Below are 19,655 nucleotides of genomic sequence, written 5' to 3'. Positions count from 1 at the left end.
AACATAGGCAAAAAAAAAAATCTATGCAATACATTCACTTCCATTATAAAAGCCCAACTTTTTCGTTTAGCCACCAGTCAATGGTCGGCTGCTGGCTGTTTATCCTACACAAAATTTCACACAGTTCTTAAGAACATGGCCACATTATTATTTTTTTTTTTTACAGTGTCATAATAGGGCTGCCATAGAGGTGCAAAAGCATTCTATTGTATCTCCGTATAACACTGATTTTTAAGACATTTTCCATTTAAGAGTCAGGGAAAGCTGTGGAACTGGTAGTTTTATATCTATCTAGACAGGAATTATATGTAATGGTTGCAAAATAAATGTAAGAATTATTACCATTTGAGACATTAAAAAAGTTGTCCAGAGAATTATTTCTATTTTCAATCGTGCTTAGGGTTGCATTAAAAAATATACTTAACATCCACCAATCCTTGCCATGCCCTATTGATGGTGCTGGCCCCTGCTGCTCAGTACTTCCTGTTCTCAACAAGGGAATGCCAGCTCAGTCAGTTACTAGCAGGGCTGTGTCACCACTACAGTCATTGATTGGCTGAGTGGGCTTTTCCTGCTTATAAGGGAAGTACTGGATAGGCATGAACTGTATGAACTGCCCCAAAAACATTGAGTCTGAACTGGTTACAACACATGTGAATGATAACTTAATGTCAAGAATAGGACAATAAGAGAAACATATCACTGATATCAGGGAGACCAGCCTAAGATAACACTGCCGGCTGTTAATGAAAGCGCTCAATGTATTGAAATCCTAGGTGCATTGCTCCCAGGGAAACAGGTATATGCAAAAAAAAAAGAGCCAGTGGCGCCTCATTTAATGAGTCTTGAAACACAGGGCTAGCCAAATATCCCTCCGGGAAGGACCCAGCCAAGGGGTCGCCCCTGTAGGGAAACCCCCAAAACCACCATAATAAGTGGCCCTATAAGTCAATGTAATGAGAAGGGAATAACCAAGGTTAGGTATCCATCCACAGACAGCTGTTTCGGGGTGTTGCCCCTCATCATTGTGGAGCAGGATTCTGGCTAGGTGGGAGCAATGCCTAGTAAAGCTATAAGGGAAACATATCACTGATCTCAGGGAGACCAGCCTAAGATAACCCTGCCGGCTGTTAATGAAAGCGCTCAATGTATTGAAATCCTAGGTGCATTGCTCCCAGGGAAACATGAATATGCAAAAAAGGAGCCTGTGGAGCCTCATTTAAAAGTCTTGAAACACAGGACTAGCCAAATATCCCTCCAGGAAGGACCCAGCCAAGGGGTCGCCCCTATAGGGAAACCCCCAAAACCACCATATTAAGTGGCCCTATAAGTCAATGTAATGACAAGGGAATAACCAAGGCTAGGTATACATCCACAGACAGCTGTTTCGGGGTGTTGCCCCTCATCATTGTGGAGCAGGATTCTGGCTAGGTGGGAGCAATGCCTAGTAAAGCTATAAGGGAAACATATCACTGATCTCAGGGAGACCAGCCAAAGATAACACTGCCAGCTGCTAGCAAAAGCGCTCAATTCAGTGAAATCCTAGGTGCATTGCTGCCTGGGAAACATGAATATGCAAAAAAGGAGTCTGTGGAGCCTCATTTAAGAGTCTCAAAACACAAGACTAAAACACAACAATAGGGTGAGGGATAGTGGGATTTTTGAGAGGCAAGAACCCAGAAACAGCTATGGCCATTACCCCTAGTCATGTTTAAAAATTAATTTATGGGTTGAATGTTGACATACCTTTAGGTGGCACCGGAGAGACAGTTTATTTCCTTCTGGAGGGGAGCTTATTTGAATATGTTATGCTATAGAGAATTGCCTATTATTGTGTACATAAAAGAAAAACATGCTTTATCATTTAAAGGGTATTTATTGGTTCTATAGATATTCAAATTCTCTGCAGAAAAGAAATGATTACATTTATTTGTTGATGTGACCTCTTTCCATATATATTCCGAGAGCGCTGGTTACATGAATGACCTATGTTAGTTTTCCCTACCCTTTTGTGTTGGCAGATGGATGTACCTCTCTGCACTGTTGGTAGATTCTACAATACAAATCAAAAGATAAAGAACATTGGTTTATATTGGAGTCTATGATAAAGAGCAGCTGACGATTAAATGAATAAAGTATGCTGTACACACTATACAATGCATGGTTCTATTCATTATTCTATATTTCCATTTTATCTCCAGATCCTTCATCTTCCTCCACCATTGAGTTCACAGTGTAAACAGCATAAACCAGTCTGACTGCTCCTGAGCATGAAGGCTTCTGATAAGCCGTAATTCTTACATATTAAGAATATCGCACAATAAGCAAAAAGCTTAGTGGAAATCCATTTATGTTTATTATAATGCTGTTGTTTGTTTTGGTCCTGCACATAAATGGACCTCTATTATGTACCATAGACTTTGGTGGTCCTTCAGAGCCAAATGCTCTAGTAGTGAGCATAGGCATTGACCAATATAGGGGTTTTTATCTATTAGCTCTATATGATCCGATAGAAAATATTATGGGGGCTTTATAAAGCAGACAATTTCTTTAATAAAAACCGTACCGGTGGTGAAGCCGGATGTCTATGTACATCTACGCTTCTAGCCTGCTGATATGTCCCTATAGGGCACAAGGCACTGAGGATGAACATATGTTTTTTACCTTTATCCATGGCAACATTTTTGGGATATCAGCAATTTATTTAATTTGCTAATAAGGTGTTTTGGTGCACTAGGGGTGGGGTTACCGCCCTCATTGCATCGTCTCGCCCCTCCTAATAGATACTAGGGGTTGGGTGACCGGGGTAGAACTGAGGGTGGTAGCTCCCTAGTGCACCAAACTCTACATATCTAATAAATTACAATTTTTCCAAAAAATGCAGCTGAGGATCAATGTAAGGAAATGACCTTTATCCTCAGTGTCCTGTATGCTATAGGGACATATCAGCAGGTTAGATGCTTCTAACCTTACTCCTAAACTTGCTAGCTTTATTGTCTTACAATACAGTATAATAACAAACCCTAGCCCATCCAGCCTCTAACTCAGGGATGGGGAACCTGCGACCCTACAACTGTTCAGGCTGCCCAGGCATGGTGAAAATTGTAATTTTGCAACAGCTGGAGAGCTGCGGGTTCCCCTTTCGCTTTAAGACTCTGGGTCTACTGCCTAGTACCTGAAAGTGAAAAAAGACAATACCATCATAATGGTTGGGAACCCCACAGGTCTGGCTTTGTGTTGCTTCACTTTTATAGAAATCACATCCTACATCATAATAATAGAAGTCTTAGCGACCCAGCAAATTACAAGAACATCCCAGGCCTAGGATCTCACACTGTAATACTCTGTCTGGTTTGCTATTGAATTGGTATAGATAGTAAAATTAAATACAGGGCAAGAGGAAATGTGTTCCATCTTTCTACTTCGATAAATCGGTGGATCATTGCACCACGGCCAGTAAGATAGTGTGCAGGTGTTTGCTCTGTGATACTGATACCCCCAGCTTATTAAAGGCAAGTTCTAGCAGATGTGATTTATGTCGCATATCATATCCCTTCCCTCTAATCTAAAGATGTTCCCGCCACTGGGACTGCTAATAAGTCAAGACAAATCATGAATAAATATTATAGTGACCAGTGATGAATATTTTAGATAGATTGCTTATATGTGATATATATTCATGTTAGAACATGTACAGATCACATAATGCTCCGGGTCCATACATTTCATATTTATAACTATATAAAATAGTCATGCACCTTTCAGGCTGCATTATTACAAAACCAATTGAAATAGAATGGAAAACATTAATAGTGAATCGGTGTAAATGCATTATGTTCATTTTTTTAAAATATTTGATATTTATTGTTACCTTACAGAGACATTACAGAGACATGTTAACAGTTTCTATCGCTCATATCCAACGATCAGCAGAATGAGATGAGTGTGGGCACTTGAGATAAGTGTGTGCCTCTCCCTAATTGTTTGAGTGGACGTCTCAGCACTGAGACCCCTATAGATCAAAACACTTGACATGTCTTTGTAACATGTCAAAAGATTTTTTAAATGACAGGGACACCTTAAGGTTGTCTAGTCTAAAGCCCCCAACACACGGGCTGATTGTAAGGCGAGTGCGGGAAGCTGCGGGAAGGGTTCCCCATAGCGGCTGTTAATCTGCCGAGTATTGCGGATAATCACTTGATGTAATAGGGCCTTAAGTTTCCATTTTCTATATATTAGAAATGATTAGTTATTTTGGTCCACCGTTATTGTCTGTTATTGTTTTTGGATTTTACATGTGCTCATCCAATTCCACATAAAAAAATATAAAAAGACTCTGGAAAGATTGAAGCATTTTGTTACTCAATGATATCGGAATGAGTCACTTTATGGCTGGGCAGGGTAGGTCGCTGGGTAATGGTTTAGTTAAGAAGATCATAATCCAAGGCTTCCAGCATCCATATAAAATGTAAGTGAATTGTTCATAATTTCTGGACCCATTGGATAGTGGTTTTCTAAATTTGTGATTGCCATTTGCCAAGCCGGCTTCTCTCTGCATTGCCCATATGGGTCACCAGAGCAGTCCACCAGTAAGGAGCAGATATCTAGACACATATGTGTATTTCCTCTCCTGAACTGTTTCCACAGTACGATGGTACAACGTGCATTATATATACCATATATTGTTTTTCCTCTAGCAAAAATAAATAGATACAATATTTGAACACCCAGATGAATAATAAAGAAAAGGCTGAACATGTGTGACCGCGTTCAGTGTACAGATACAACCAGGTAAACATTTGTGTTTAGATTTCATAATATGGGAATGTAATTATCATACCGCTCCTAACCCAACCTAACATACCCTGGACAAATGGTTATGCAGCCTTATTTCCCTTGGCTTTATGTCTGCCTATGATCTGTAATAAAGAACTAAGGGGTCATATACTATAGAGGTCACCCATGGGGCACTTGGAGGGAGGAGAATCAGCCATATTTGGTACTCTATCCATTGATGTTTGTTGGTAAGAATCTGTGTAGGACTTCCCTCTCCAGTGGGACAGTTATAGTTTCTACTGGAGGTATACTGTACTTTTGGGGCCAATCCCCAACACATACCTCCTATGTATAACTATAACTGATGGCACTTGCCACCTGTCACACATTGACTCCAATGTTATTATTGTTACTACAATGAATGATTGTTCAGAATGTGAATTAGATCACCTGCCCGCCACCCGTCCTCTCTTTACACCGGAACATTCTGCATGGCTGAGCATTCTTGTACTGTCTATGGGGAAGGGTAAGTCGCAGCAAGAGAGCTCTCACTGCGGCATATCTCTCCTGAGAGAAAGGGGTAAGGTGATGATTTTCCTTTACGTCTACCTATATCAACTGTCGAGGGTCAGTCAGGAGAGCTCCATACACCTTAGATTGAGGTATATAGGAACCTTAAATAGGTTGTCCTGAAAAATTCACGTTTCCCCCATCCACAGGATAGAAGAAAAGTAGGAGGTCGCCGGGGTCTGACCTGTGTACCTCCCGCTGATCTCCGTATGGGACCCTGCCGGTTCTGTTATTAATAGAGCCGCGGGTATGGCACGCGATCCGCGGCTCTGTTTATTCCTATGCAGCCGATGGAAAGAGTCGAGCACATCACTCTTCCAGTGTTCATAACAGAGCCGGTGGGACTCGAAACAGAGATTGATGGTGGGTACAGAGGTCGGACCCCAAGCGATCTATTTCCCCCTATCCACAGTGACTTTTTCCTGGACAATCTCTTTAAGAGTTCTAGGGAGCAGAACTTGGCACCATAAAATGGGCCTATTATGATCTTTGCTAAGGGACCACCATTTTGTTTCTATGTGACTCCCACTAGTAGAGGGAATGATTAAGGTCAGTGCTTTTCAAACTTTTCTACTGGAGCCTGGTCAAAGAGACATAATGATGCCTGGGCCTCATCAGACTGACCAAGAGGATGCTGGGGCCTCACTATCTATGGTGGAAGTCCATACAAATATAAAAACTATTGCTCAGTCTACCCTTCATTTGTCTTCTAAACTCTGTATACCATTAAAATAAGTACAAAATTAGTCAATAATGTTCCTAAACCAGAGGTTGTTGCAGCCAAGGAAAGGATTGTGCTGCTTACAGTCACTTCTGTAAAAACTACCTCCCCAGCTGTGCCTCACCAGCAACTAGGGGGCTCCTCACAGTTTGAGAAGCACTGATTTAGGTCATATAGTGGAGAGTCTATGGTAATGCAGTCCTGTAATAATGGCCTTATAGATGTGTTATGCAGCAGTGAATGACCTCTTGCACAGGCCTGAGCATTTCTTCTAAATCCTGGGCTTAGAGAGTAACCTCTTCCACTGGAATTTCCACATGATCACATTACCAGGGCTTATGCAAATGTAAAAAGGGTTGTAATGAGTGAATGTGCAAACAGATGACTATGGCACAGTGCTTCATAATTATGTTATTAGAAATAGATCATGGTATTAAAAGTTTAGCTCATCGTGATATTAGGATATGTTTGTGTTGTGTTACAGATAAACTATGAAAATGATCACAATTCAAATGAGCTCTAGAGGTTGTCCAGTATCTTAAAGTGGTATTACACAAAAAAATAAAAATCTGTTTCTTTACGATTCCTTAATACAGTTATACAACTTTGTAAAATAGCTCTACTAAGGGGAAAAAAATATATATACATGACATTTTTACATTGAGTGACAGCAATAAGAAGCGACACAGCAGGGCTGCTGAAGCCCTTGTCTCAAGGCAGTTAAATATGCATGCAGCAGCACTGAGAATTATGTGTATTATAATGAATATTAGCAAAAGAATACACATTACACTTGGGAAAGCTTCCTGTGTCACTAGTACTGCAACCACAGCAGCCTGTAGCAGAGGAGCGGTAATTGCTCTGCTACAGGGTGCTGCAAACTACAGCACTACTGACACAGGCAGCTTTGCCATGCATTAGAATAGACATCAAGGAAGGCCTATTACCATTAGTGCAGCATGCAGCGCTAGTGATATGTAATTATACCAGGGCCAGGGCTTGAGCAGCCCTGCAGTTCCCAAAATAGCCATTTCTGGCAACAGAGGGAAAGTGTTGCCCCTTACTGATGCTATATATATATATATATATATATATATATATATATATATATATATTTATTTATTTATTTTTTCTTGTTGTTTGTTTTTCAGCTTAGATTTGTAATTTTAAAACGTTAGGGCAACTCTACGAGAATAACCTGATATTACAATTCTCACAGATTTCTCAAAAATACCAGGTGTCCAATAGATACTTCTTTAAATACCTTCAAATACGACACTTTGCCAGTACTCTGTCAGTTAAAAAGTCGCAAGCGGTGTCACCATATGAACTTTTTTTTTTTATGATGTGACTAAAATTACTAAAGAGAGCTCCATGGCCTCCATGGCACTGATGGATAAATTATCTATCCCATTGCAATTTACTCAAAAATGGGAATCTGATATAGGCCGTCAATTTACTGAGGAACAATGGGCCAACTCATTCAGACTCCCTAGCGGTCTCTCTAAATGTGCCACTCACCTACAGGCCTTGGTACCTTACTTCGTATAGATTGTTGAAAATCTTCCCAAGGGTTTCCACCTTGTATTGGAGAAGTCAGGCTCATATCGGGTCTCTCATGTACATATGGTTGTTTTGTAACCAAATTCCTCAATACTGGCAATCAATGCAATCATTAATAACCCAGGTTATAGGCAATAGTCCGCCATGGGGGCCAGGTATAGCTCTTTTGTCATTAGGCCTAGAAGACTTTTCAGTCTCTATTAAGACCATTGTGTTCCATATTTTGATACTTGCAAAATCCAAACTTGCTCAATGTTGGAAATCTACCAATGTGCCATCACTGACAGAGATTGTTCAAATTGTTCAGCACTATTGCACGATGGAGCATATGCTAGGGAATAGAAGTAAATAGTAACAAAGAATTTGGTTTGGGTGTTAAATGGAAGAAATGGTTACATTTTCAAGGCTTGTCTACTCCGGGATGAGTTCATTGTATCTTTTCGACTATAAATTTACAACTTCAGAAACTTAAGTTGTGGCTATACCAGGCTTACTAAATAATTATGCATTTATCCCCTCCTAAATTTACTACTCCCCCCCCACCACCACTTAGCACTCGCACGTCATTACTTCTCTCTTTTTAGACTTAGATTGTCAAACCAATTATTTTGCAGTTATTTTTAAGTTGTTACTCTGTTACTTAACTGTAATGTTCCTTTATTATCTACTTTGGTTAATTACTATAGGGTTATTGTATTTGTTCTCTTGAAAACTCAATGAAAATTTTGAACAAGAGAATGCAAAAAAAAAACAAACAAAAAACAACAACAATTTTGTAAGTGCTTTGGATTAGCAAAATTAATTACTTTTGAAGTTTGGCCTCTTTTTTTTCCCTTTAGTGTTGATAGCTCATTGCCTGGGTTCCTGAACACCATTGTCCACTCTGAAAGAGGTGGCCGGTCTGAGACGTCAGTTGGGTGGTCAGGACCTCAGGGAGCGTTAAGTTTACTTTAGTTTCTAGAATAGAATATCCACCTAATATGCCTCTAAGAACGCTCAAGAATCTTTGTTAACTTGAAAGTGCGTTAAGTGCATATTTATTTCACAATTCAGGTTAGTCCCGGACCATAAATTTCAGGGACTAACTTGTGCCTGTACATAGAGGTCCGGCAGTAGGAAGGGTAAGGAAGGCTGATCTGCAGGCGTAACTGCATAGGCATGGTGACTGGATCACAACTTAAAAGAACTTATTGTCAGAATTTAAAGGGTATCACTATGACTAGAAGTTTTGATCAGTGAGGGTTCAGACGCTAAGACCCCCACTGATTGCTAAAATGAAGGGGCAGAAGGAATTAGTTCTATTAGTTTCAACACAACACCATCAAAACATCTGACGTGTCACTGTGCAGTAAAACGTTTTATAAAGGGATTGATGGATAGGCTGTGGTCTTCTTTATACTTTTAATTCTGTAGCTAAACAGAGACTTTCTGCTGGGAGAAATGCATGTAATAAGCGTGTACAGTACTTGGTGATGAGTTCCCTGTAATGCATGTCTCTGAGGTGATGTATTGCTCTCATCCAACCTGGTTCCCCCACATTCTTGAAGGATTCAATACCTCATGTTATTTGTCATTATAGTGGAACAACTCCCAGAGGCGTTCTCTTTCTTCGGCAATTTACTGTCCATATTACAAGCCTGTTTTTCCACCTACTAAAAGTCACAACACAAGCAGCATGTCCAATATCTTACAATAAGGATTCTATCCACCATTCAGGCTGCCCAACATGGTATCTTATTCTAATCTCAGCTATGGCTGCTGTTCTTCCACTCGTTGCTTCTAGGTTCCTAGTAGAAAATGACTTTGTCACTCTGATGGCATCCACAAGGAAACAGATTACTAGATTAAATAAAGGGCTGGGTATACCAACAAAAACACATAGAAACATGATAACTGAGAGACAAATGTGATTACAGATAGTTCACAGTGACGTATCTATGTATATTAATAGCACAAGACTTACTAGTGATTTAAAGGGGAACATCAGTCATTACGTAAAGTTACCACAAAGTAACCAATGTAGAACCGCGGGAATGAGAGCGTCCGAAAATTACACGGGACATACACTTATCCTTGCTAGATAGTAGTCACTCTGTTGGTAGGGTATGTTCACACAGCAAAAAACTGCTCTAAAAAAGGGAAAAATCTTTTAGCAGTTTCTTTCCACGTCACATGCTTTTTTAAACATCCCCCATTGAACCCAATGGGAATTTGAAACGGACCTTTTCTGGGGTGTTTTTTGGTGCTATGTTTTCCAGTGTGAACATTTCCTTAAAGGGGTATTCCAGTCAAAATTTACTGATCAGCCATCCACAGGATGGCTCATCAGTGACGCTTGGGCAGGGTTTGTCTCCATTATTGTGTCTTCGAGGGACAAGGGTCCTCCATTTCTGTGATTTGTGTGGGCCCAGCAGTTAGACCTCCCCAATCATTGTTGTTATCACCACTCGTGTGGAAAGATTGTAAGTTGTAATCCTTGTAAAACCACATTAGACTGCAATAGCAGACAAAACTCATGGAGAGGTGTGAAGCTATTAATAGAAATATCTAATACCTATACAGGGAGAGGAAGAGGCTAAGTCTGAAATATGTAGTGTGATACAGTAAATGTAATGATAAAAACCACTGCTGGTTGTTACAGTGTACTGTACGGACCATACTGACACAGCAAGAAGCTAAGCAATGTGCAGGTGATGGACTCAGATCTCTATATGACACATCAGAAGAGTTTGACTGGATTTCTCCTCTAAGTACTACGTGATCCCAAATAATGTGAACTATGATGTTGTTTATAGGGCCAGAAGATTCATTAGTAGGTATTCATTCTTGTTAAAAGTCCCATGAAATGACTTTCAGAAAACTCCCTTTATTAGAACTTTAACAATCCATTAAAAGGATTCATGTGCAATGTAATAAAGCAGCAGGCCAAGGGTCATTGATCGTCTCACCTCAAGAGGAAATATCCACGGGATATAGAATATTACTCGATCATAATGGAGAGTAATAGACCTATCCTATCCATTATATGTACTGTAATACAAGAAGACATAACGCCAGTAGGAAAAGAGCCTTAGAGAGTATTGCTATGGGGTCAGACTTATGATTTATTGGGGGCATGTTACAAGTATACAGGTGGGCAGGGTACCAGATAGAGCAAAATAAGGGTGCCATAGGAGCGGTAAGAAATTAGTTGGTGGTGGCCAAGCAAGTAACGTTCTTTATCTGTGCAGTAGATTGTTTGGCTGTCCTTGCTAGGACTGCTCTTATCTTCTAACCTATAATGGTATGAGGCTCTGTTGGATTCAAGGAGGACTTAGATGTCTAATATAAGGTGTCTAACATAAGTAACTAACTTTTAGGTTACCAAGAAATATGACCATAGCACAGACTTTATTAAAATTTGAATACACAATAGAGGAAGCCTTGTGGCTGAGGGAACCCATTTACATTCCTCAATCAGCGCTAAATGTAACACCAACAGACAACAATATTATCCTGAATTAGGCTTGTTTATGTCATGCTGAATATCATAGCAGAGCCATAAGAAGTCTCCTAAGATGTGTTAAATGTACAGTAATCATTATTGTAGGTTAGCTTCTTCCAGTACAATTATCTTTACAAGAGGTCAGACACCTTTAGCATTTCTACAAGGGGGTGGTAACTGACCAAGAAAATGCTGGTATACCTGTTTTAGAATTATAGACAATATGTTGTTCTATAACCAGTATTAACCATCCATTACATAGACGGGGAGTTGTATTTGCAAATGCTGTTTGTTTTGTACAGCGAAGGTGAAAAGAACTCTGAGAAAGGACCAACAAGATTTGTATAGTAAATATTCTGTGGTAGCAGGGCCGGCGTCAGCACAGGGCTGACTTGGGCAACTGCCGGGGCCCACAGGGCCTCTAGGGGCCTGATGTTCTGATATTCAGACAGTTCACTGTAGTGCAGGGTGATCAGCCTAAACATCAGAGGAGAAGGAGCAGGACCTGTCAGCATCCTGCAGAGACAGGGAATGAAGAACCTCATCACATGACCTGCAGGTCCTCAGTACTACAGTGTGGGGATCGGCCCAACAGAGAGGAAGAGGGAGAAGACTGGGCTGTAAGTGCTGTGGCTCTGAGGCTCTGTTGCCCAAGAGCCCGCTGGGGCTCTGTTGTCCAAAAACCTCTAGCCGGCCCTGTGTGTCAGGCCCAGACCTTGGGGATCAGTGTAGTTTAATTTCATACCACGATTCATATACTCTAAATGGTCACTTTATCAGTAGTGTGTTAGACTGCCTTTGGTCGTAAAGGGGTACTCCAACATGAGGTAAAAAATTCTGCTAAAGGATGTACTGTAGCATTGCTCTCCTGTCCAACCTAGTTCTGAAACTACCAAAAATCCATTTGTTCTGGGGGGGTCTTAGTTCTGTATTTTGTGGGTGTACTCCCTGGTTGAGCAGTTGCTCAGTACTACAAGTTCCAAAATGAATTGCTTTCCCTCAGCTGTTCATCGAAGTCCTCCACCCTGCCCATTCCCAGACCAATGCTGTTGCAGAACATCTAGGCTATGTTCACACATTGCAGTTTCATTGTGTTACTGAATAATTTAATTGCAGTACTTAATCATTTGCAGTCCTGCATTACTTCATTGTGGTCCCGCCCACACAGCACGCTGTATTCCCTACCTGTAACACCTCACAGCACACTGTATTCTCTACCTGTAACACCACACAGCACGCTGTATTCTCTACCTGTAACACCACACAGCACGCTGTATTCTCTACCTGTAACACCACACAACACACTGTATTCTCTACCTGTAACACCACACAGCACACTGTATTCTCTACCTGTAACACCCCACAGCACGCTGTATTCTCTACCTGTAACTCCACACAGCACGCTGTATTCTCTACCTGTAACTCCACACAGCATGCTGTGTTCTCTACCTGTAACCACACAGCGCACTGTATTCTCTACCTGTAACACCACAGAGCACGCTCTATTCTCTACCTGTAATACTACACAGCACACTGTATTCTCCAGCTGTAACATCACACGCTATTCTCTAGCTGTAACACCAAACAGCACTGTATTCTCTACCTGTAACACCAGACAGCACACTGTATTCTCTACCTGTAACACCACATAGCATGCTGTATTCTCTACCTGTAACACCACATAGCATGCTGTATTCTCTACCTGTAACACCACACAGCGCTGTATTCTCTACCTGTAACACCACACAGCACACTGTATTCTCTACCTGTAACACCACAGACCACACTGTATTTTCTACCTGTAACACCACACAGCACTGTATTCTCTACCTGTAACACCAAACAGTACACTGTATTATCTATCTGTAACACCACACAGCACGCTGTATTCTCTACCTGTAACAGCACACAGCACGCTGTATTCTCTAGCTGTAACACCACACAGCACGCTGTATTCTCTACCTGTAACACCACACAGCTCACTGTATTCTCTACCTGTAACACCACACAGCACACTGTATTCTCTACCTGTAACACCACACAGCACACTGTATTCTCTACCTGTAACACCACACAGCGCTGTATTCTCTACCTGTAACACCACACAGCACGCTGTATTCTCTACCTGTAAAACCACACAGCACGCTGTATTCTCTACCTGTAACACCACATAGCATGCTGTATTCTCTACCTGTAACACCACACAGCGTGCTGTATTCTCTACCTGTAACACCACACAGCACCCTGTATTCTCTACCTGTAACACCACACAGCGTGCTGTATTCTCTACCTGTAACACCACACAGCACACTGTATTCTCTACCTGTAACACCACACAGCACGCTGTATTCTCTACCTGTACCACCACACAGCACGCTGTATTCTCTACCTGTAACACCACACAGTACTCTGTATTCTCTACTTGTAACACCACACAGCACGCTGTATTCTCTACCTGTAACACTACACAGCAAGCTGTATACTCTACCTGTATCACCACACAGCACACTGTATTCTCTAGCTGTGACACCACAGAGCACGCTGTATACTCTACCTGTAACACTACACAACACGCTGTATACTCTTCCTGTAACACCACACAGCACCCTGTATTTTCTACCTGTAACACCACACAGCACGCTGTATTCTCTTCCTGTTATGCGACACAGTACTCTGTATTCTCTACTTGTAACACCACACAGCACGCTGTATTCTCTACCTGTAACACTACACAGCAAGCTGTATACTCTACCTGTATCACCACGCAGCACACTGTATTCTCTAGCTGTAACACCACAGAGCACGCTGTATACTCTACCTGTAACACTACACAACACGCTGTATACTCTACCTGTAACACCACACAGCACCCTTTATTTTTACCTGTAACACCACACAGCACACTGTATTCTCTACCTATTACACCACACAGCACGCTGTATTCTCTACCTGTAACATCACACACCACACTGTATTCTCCACCTGTAACACCACACAGCACGCTGTATTCTCTACCTGTAACACCACACAGCACACTGTATTCTCTAGCTGTAACATCACACTGTATTCTCTACCTGTAACACCAGACAGCACACTGTATTCTCTACCTGTAACACCACACAGCACGCTGTATACTCTACCAGTAACACAACACAGCACACTGTATTCTGTACCAGTAACACCACGCAGCACACTGTATTCTCTACCTGTAACACCACACAGCACGCTGTATTCTCTACCTGTAACACCACACAGCACACTGTATTCTCTACCTGTAACACCATACAGCATACTCTACCTGTGGACATCCTTCATCCATGTGGAAGCATGGCCCAGTTTCTGACCACCCATCAGCAAGTCTGGATCCATCTGACCAGGCAATGATTATTCATCGCTCAATGAACAGCAGTAGCACTGGAACTAATTGTCTACTGTTATAGCTCAAGGGACGGATTGTTATATATTCAGACATTTCAGCTGGATCACCAGCGTTGTATTTGGCTGCAGTTTCTAGATTATGCACTAGGCTTCCCCCTTTGCTGGATGACACAATTGATCCTCTTTTGCCTTGATCACTTTCTGCTCAATATATTATCACCATTGCATAACCCCCTCCACAAAGTTGGCAGTATGGAAAATTTACATGTATTTACACTGATGCCGATCTATAGAGCACTTACTTGATTTTAGGCTGCACTCCAGGGACATCTGCATCTGATTCCCATACAGAGAAGCTCCAAATAAAGGTGTTTCTAATAAATTTTATATATATATATATATATATATATATATATATATATATATATATATATATATATTTATTCTGAATAACATGTAGAACAGATCAAACAAACAATGAGAAACAGCTGAATATGTGATATTATAAGTTACTGTACAGTATAGCAACCAGCATGTGGAGTATAATGCATAGTAAGTTATTAGATCTGAAAAAACCGCCGCAGTTTGTAGATACAGGATGGAACAGCAGATCCCCATAATGTAATAGTGTAGTACAACAGGCTAGAATAGAGAAGCAGGGCTGCTGTCAGAGGTCTGTGTGGTCACATGACAGCGATGGGGAAGGGTGAGTGTTCAGCATGGACCAATCAGGACTGACAGAGACTGCAGGGAGTATGAAGGAATGAGCAGGGCAGATGTGGGCACCTACATGCATCGCTCTCTGTCCAGGGAGAGAGAGGGGTTACATCTATGAAGTGATTACCTTCACAGTCCTGTCCCCTGATGTAAGCCCCAGCCTGAAGTGGATCTGCTATGATTTGGAAGGTGACCCCGCTTTCAGCCCCTTCCCCTCCCTCACTTGCCCTCCCACCCAGTACAGGGAGCTCTTAAACCAGAACAATGCTCTTAAACCAAGTCACAATTTTGAGAAACTGTGAGCTCTTCTTATATAATGCTCTTAAACCAAGTTAGTCTTAAACCAAGGTACCAATAAATATATATATATATATATATATATATATGCCCAAAGAAGTCATCTATCTCTTGACCTGAGCATCACATCAAGTCTCATACTATCCATGCTGCATGCGCTCCCTGCTAATCCTCAGATCCTCACTGCAGATAAAGCATGTCAATGTTATGAAGTGATAAGATAATCACATTATTTGGCATATGCTTTTAGGTTGCATATAATAACACTGGCTTAACATTTTTATGCAATGATTTTCTACATGCCAGATCCTGAGATTCATTAAAAAATCAGGCTTGGGTAATGTATGGAATTTCTGAATCTTGACTGGTGCTATGACACATGCTGAGAATTGCAGTTCTCCTACAGCTCAGGAACCAATGTAGCACCTCTGTCGTGTTTAGATTAGATTGGTTTAAAAACAGTAAAATACAGCAAAGAACTGTCATTGGGAGATAAACCCAGAGTGTTAAGGCCCTATTACAAGAAACGATTATCGGCCGTATTTAGCTGTTCAACCAATAATCGTCTTGTGTAATTGAAGGCAACGATCAGCCGATATGAACGATGTTGGCTGATCGTTGCAGTTGAGGAATAGGTGCAACGGCAGCAGACCGCTGCTATATGCTATGGGCTGCCCGGACGATCCAGTGATCACCTTGGCAGCCCCCCCGCAGCTCCCCGTGGACCCCCCTGTACTCACCCGCTCGCTGCCGTTGCATGTAATTTTATTCGGCTGATAATGATCCCATTCAATAGGGCCCTAAAAGTTATTACGGTACATGAATTTATGTTCTGCTACATAGAATTTATGTTTCTACTCCATTCACCTACAGCAACATTGACCCCCATTCTCATAATAGGTGGGGGCCTCAGGTGGGACTATCCCAATTATTTAGATCATTTTTCATTTTAGAATAACCCCTTTAACATATGGTTATAGTGCTCAGAGCTCCATTTCCAGTGCAGACACATAAAATCCTGAATACCTGTTACTTCTCTGGGAACTTACGAGCACCTTAAAAACTATTTATTATAGCATTATAAACCAGTGCCAACTCTCGAACTTGTGGGTCTTTAGTAGATGTAAGGTTACAATTCCCATCATACCTGATAGGAGCCTGTTATCAGCCATTTCAGGCTGGGGAGAGAATTACTCCAGAAACATCTACATACCTATATATGGCTATTTTATGAACTGAAATAAATCGAATAAAAAAAAGTTATAAAGTCTTATAATGAAAAAGTCTTACAAACAAATGAGGAGGAGAAGAGTTTTATAACTTGCAGCGGCTTATCCTAGTCATTGCTCTGCTGTCAGCACCTCTAGTTTTCATAGACCTCAGGCAACGACAATACATGGAACATGTCTGTGACACGTGAGAACTTTAAACCTGGAGTTCATGACAGGGACCAAATTGTCTTTATATCTAAAAATTGAGCTGTTTTCTTTTTTAGGGTGCGTTCACACCTACAGGATCTGCAGTAGATCTGCAGCAGATTAGATGCTGTGTTCAGTTATTTAAATAAAATCTGCTGCAGAAAATCAGCTGCAGATCCTGTAGGTGTGAACGCACCATTAAACAGAAAATCGGAATTTCACCTTTTCTTGCATTTTGTTGCTGCACGATAAATATTTTATGCAGTCATGCATCAATATCAACAAGAAGACTGCACCCTCAAGGGTTGTCACTTTTTCCTATAGACAGTGCAGGTAACTCTAAGGCTCATACACTCGATTGTATTACAGCTCTGTTGTGTATGAAGCCCTAAGGGTACGTCCACATGTCAGACATGTTTTTTTCAAAGAGAACCTCAGATTTCTGCTGTAGATATGTCACTTAGTGCGGCTATTCATCATTGCTTCTGTCTGATAGATAAGACGTGTCACTTATTTCCGCCAAAACTACAAGAATCCACTGGAAAAAATTTCCATTGGATGTTTTTGGATTTAAAGGGGTTATCCAGTGCTACGAAAACATGGCCTCTTTTCCCCTCTCTTGACTCCAGATTGAGTGGGGTTTCAAACTCAGTTCCATTGAAGTAAATGGAGCTTAATTGCAAACCACACCTAAACTGGAGACAAGAGAGGGGGGAAGTAACCCCTTTAATGCAGGTTTTAGCACAGGATCCACGTTGTTGACAGAGACTGATAGAAGGGAATAGAAGCTCTTATAGAAGTGAGCATGGCCTATACTAAAATTTGATTTCATACAGAACCAAACCACAATTTCTTTCTCTTTCCGACTGTATGCTATGCTGCCATTTGGTGAGCCCAGGCTCTCATCCAACCATTAGAACAAGACACAACAGCCTAATAAAGTTTTGCAGAGGACAAATTAATTTCAGCAAAATAATTTCACCTATTGGGCCCAAGCTACCTTAGGTGTATATACTTTGTCCACATATTACAGCAACATACACACTGAGACACGGCGAGCAGCATGCTGGGGAGAGAAGCGCCCAACAAAGTGCTTCTTCTGGCTAATTCTAGTAATATCTAAAACCCCCATCATGTCTGAGGCTACTTTGCAAGTATTCTAGCATATACTGCTGCATTGTCGGTCCATAGAGTTATAATAGAGCAAACACAGTCTACACATGACTAGTTAGGGACAACGCTTTTGAGTCCTGCAAACAAAATATATAAATTTGTGGAAAATACTGGTAAAGTGGGCCAAATCCCTCCATTTATTTGATATAATAATAATAATAATAATAATAATAATAATAATAAGCTATATAAATGCATGTCCAATAACTAGACTACAGATGTCCTAAGCAGAACTTGTCATTGAACATTTGTAGAACTCTCACGAACCATACAGCATACAGTACTGTGTAAATAATTCCAAAACCGAGTCCATGACTAACGATATTCTCATGATGTCTATGTTTCTACGTGCTATGCCAGTGCTAGCTTTTATGTACAAAACATGCTTTTATTTGCTTTCCCTCGCTTTGTACAATGATCTATGTTCCAGTTTCTGGCTATAACAGGAAGGTAAATATAAACCAGTAAATGGACAGCTGTATCACCTCTTGTATTTTCCAACAACTAACAGAATAGAATTGTCATAGTAAACTATTTCCCTCAAGCATAAATAGTTACACCATGCATAGGAGTGGTAGCAGGCTACAATTAATATGAAGACATCATGTCACCTCTATGGCGAAATATACCTGATGAAATTCCATCTCAGAATCCAAATATCTCATGATGATAAATATTTGGATGTTTCCTACTTCTCCTATGTAACTTTAAATTACTTAATATCCGCACAGTAGCATAAGGAATAAGAAATGTTAAAACAGGGCATAGAGATAGTAGCCTTGAGTCAGTCGGATATAGCACAGGTGAGTTGGGCTCTTACATAGGACTGCAGGTAAATCTTACTATCATAATAAATAAATAATAACTTCAGCACTGCTGGATCTATCATCAGTCCTTGCATGAATATAGTAGAGCACTTGTTCTCATGGACGAGGCACGGCGTTCCTGTAACAGGTGTGTTAGTACTCATAGCTGGAAGCTGACAGGTAAAACAAGCAAGCACCTTAGCACGGTGTTCTATAGAAAGTAGAAGGGTTTCTTACTTGTCGTGTCTTGGAGCTTTGGCAGGTTGACTCCTCTCCTATGTATGTTCCATAGTTGTTTTAGCCAGTCGTCTGGATATGAATGTGAAATGAGTGTGACTTGCTGGAGCAGCCTGCAGTTTGCATGACCTCTCTTAATGAGGGACTGGAGCTGGTGACACTGAGAATTAAGGGATCACGTGACAAGACATGGAAATAAATTCTTTCATACTTCCTAGACCTACACTGTGTAACTTTACCTGCAGAGCGAGCGAGATTTAACTACTGCTGGACTGACTCATGGACTGGGCAGGGAGCTGGGCTGGTGTCTCACACTGCAGGTTGTGTTAGGTGGCAGGAGAGAGAGGACTGTACAATATGAGCCAGGACAGGTGAGAGTAATAACAGAAGGGAACAGAACTGACACTGTATGAAAGACAAGAGCATGGGATTAGTATACAGTATATTGCACACTACTTAGTTATTGATGTTGCTTTTATGTAAATTTTAAAGGGCATAAATTGTCTATATAAGTG

The 19,655-nt window shown here is 41.0% G+C and overlaps 1 protein-coding gene across 1 annotated transcript in view; it reads right to left on the bottom strand.

Annotated features, from left to right (window-relative positions):
• The window catches only part of C7H4orf19 (chromosome 7 C4orf19 homolog), a 63,631-nt gene extending 44,315 nt beyond the window's left edge, over nucleotides 1-19,316 (bottom strand). The window contains exon 1 of the mRNA XM_069976490.1: nucleotides 19,141-19,316. The gene's annotated coding sequence lies outside the window, so the exon portion shown is untranslated. The remainder of the gene's footprint in view (nucleotides 1-19,140) is intronic.
• Between the last annotated feature and the right edge of the window lie 339 nt (nucleotides 19,317-19,655).

The sequence above is a fragment of the Dendropsophus ebraccatus genome, chromosome 7 (assembly GCF_027789765.1).
Source record: "Dendropsophus ebraccatus isolate aDenEbr1 chromosome 7, aDenEbr1.pat, whole genome shotgun sequence".
NCBI classification, from domain to species: Eukaryota; Metazoa; Chordata; class Amphibia; order Anura; family Hylidae; genus Dendropsophus; species Dendropsophus ebraccatus.
This window is presented reverse-complemented; position numbering and strand designations above follow the sequence as displayed.